Source organism: Equus asinus, chromosome 4 (genome assembly GCF_041296235.1).
Source record: "Equus asinus isolate D_3611 breed Donkey chromosome 4, EquAss-T2T_v2, whole genome shotgun sequence".
Taxonomy (NCBI): Eukaryota; Metazoa; Chordata; class Mammalia; order Perissodactyla; family Equidae; genus Equus; species Equus asinus.
The window spans coordinates 38,731,984-38,734,460 of NC_091793.1; the positions used below are offsets into that span (position 1 = coordinate 38,731,984).

At 32.7% G+C, this 2,477-nt stretch overlaps 1 non-coding gene across 1 annotated transcript; it reads left to right on the forward strand.

Annotated features, from left to right (window-relative positions):
- The first annotated feature begins 2,019 nt into the window (after positions 1-2,019).
- Positions 2,020-2,152, forward strand: LOC123283638 (small nucleolar RNA SNORA18). Its single transcript, XR_006524314.1, has one exon. It is a non-coding gene; the product is annotated as a small nucleolar RNA SNORA18 (small nucleolar RNA).
- The last annotated feature ends 325 nt before the right edge of the window (positions 2,153-2,477 follow it).

Consider the following 2,477-nt stretch of genomic DNA (forward strand, 5'->3'; position numbering starts at 1 on the left):
TCCTTCAGTCCTGGAGAGATCTGGGTGGTGCGATATAGCTTCCATGACCTTTACCTCTCTCCCCCCAAAAGTCTCTAACAATGATACATTATTTATTTAGTCCCTTCTGTGTTTTCATCAATGTTCTAGGCCCTAGATGTACTTTTACTCTTATTGAAAGCTGTCAATGAAAAGAGAGAGAAACCAACCTAAATATTAGGTGAACAAGTTTTCAATGTTGTTTTTTTTTTTTAAGATTGGCACCTGGGCTAACAACTGTTGCCAATCTTTCTTTTTTTTTTTTTCTGCTTTATCTCCCCAAATCCCCCCTATACACAGCTGTATATCTTAGTTGCAGGTCCTTCTAGTTGTGGGATGTGGGACACCGTCTCAGCGTGGCCTGACGAGTGATACCATGTCCGCGCCCAGGATCCAAACCCTGGCGCAGCAGAGCACGCGAACTTAACCACTCGGCCACAGAGCCGGCCCCTCAATGTTTTATATTAAGATTCTCATACCTTTTTCTTTGGTCTTTTGAGACAGGTGGACCTTGTTACAGTTTTTCTTTCAAAAAAAATTTTTTTGAAGACACATTTAATTCTATACCCATCCCAAATAAAAAATTTACAATAAGCTAGGGGAAAAAGACACTTCCTTAATTTGAAAAAGGATTTCCACCACAAACCTAAAACATCTTGTTCTTTTTTTTTATTTAACTCTATTTTTTTTATTTAACTCTTTATTATGGAAATTTTCAAACACACATAAACATATAGAAAAGATTAATGAGCTCTATGTACCTATCGCTCAGCTCCAATAATTATCAACATTCTGCCAATTCCAAATATTCTGAAAAGTAAAATATTAGGCCACATCTCCATAAAAGTCAGGAACAAGATATAATAATGCCTATATTTGTGGTCAATAATTTTGTCCTAGAGTTACTGGTCAATACAAGAAGATCAGAAAAAAGAAATAAATATGAATATTGGCAAGACAGGCATATACCTAGAAAATCCAAGGCAATCCACAAAATATCCATATGGACTAATTAAAATTTTTGGAAAGGTAGAAACAAGATTAACATATAAAAATCTACAGCTTTTCTATAATCAGCAAAAGCTAATTTGAAAACATAAGAGGAGAAAGCTATATTCTATTCCAGTGAAACCTTGAATCACCTAGGAAAAACTTAAAAGTATGAAATTTATTGAAGAGAACCATATAATTTTAATGAAGACCATAAAAGATACTCGTAGTTAAAAAGGTTCAATATTGCACAGATATTAATGCTCCCCAAATTAAATAATAAATGTGATGCAATTTTAATCAAAATTCCAACAGGATGTTTTATAGAATTGGTGAGTTAATTCTAAAGTTCATCGATGAGAAGTGTCAAAAAAAGTCAAGATTTTTAGAAAAAGAACAAGAAAAAGGACTCTCTCTCTACCAAAATGTACTATAAAGTCACAATAATTGAAATAATGTGGTATTGTGAAAAACAGGCAAATAGATTACCAGAACAAAATTAAAAGCCCAGAAAAATATATATATACATATAATCTTAGTATATGATAAATGAGGCCTTTAAAATCAGTCAGGAAATGACAGACTATTCAGTAAATGGTGTTTGAACAAGGAGCTATCCATTTGGGAAAAAGTAAAATTAAATGCCTTCCTCACATCATACTTAAAAACACATTCCAGTTATACTTAAAATGTAAATTTTTTAAAAGATAAAAGAAAAAATGGGAAAACATATTTATAATCTTGCAGGGGAGAAAGCTATTTTGACAAAACATAAAATTCAGATATATATTGTGTGTATGGTAGAAGACATATAAACAAATTCAAAAAGCAAATGAAATATGACGGTAAATATTTGCAACTGATATACCAAAATTTTACACCTCATTTTATTTTCCTATGTATACATACATATATATCACATTTTATCTGAATTATCTAATATAGTGGAATATTTTATATACATATATATGCATATAAAGAACCTATCAATCAACAAAAAACAACCCAATAGTTGAGGTCTATCCCCATGGAGCTTTTCCCGTAGACTCACATTGTTGGAAATGCCTCACAGAGTAACCTTGTGGTTTTCGCTTTACTCAGAGAACTATCTACTAGATGTGTAGTAACGAACTACAAGACAGAGCTCCTAAAAGTATGATAGACCTAATGGTTAAATTTTGTACCTTAGGTATTGGCATACCCCGCATTCTGTACTATTCTTGGGCATGATAGCTTAGGAGTGAATATGATTTAAACTCATTCATGTTTAGAGGGTGTCTGAAATTGAGAACCAGGCAGATACATCTACTCTGACCCTAAAAGTGGCCCTAAAATAAATTATTTGAAGAAATTAGATCCCAAAGATTCTAGGTGGGGAAATGTTTGAAGTCTGTCATCAGTATGTCCATTTTCAAGTGGGGATAAAAGAAGCCAAGTATATGATCAACTCTGAATGTGGATTAACTGAT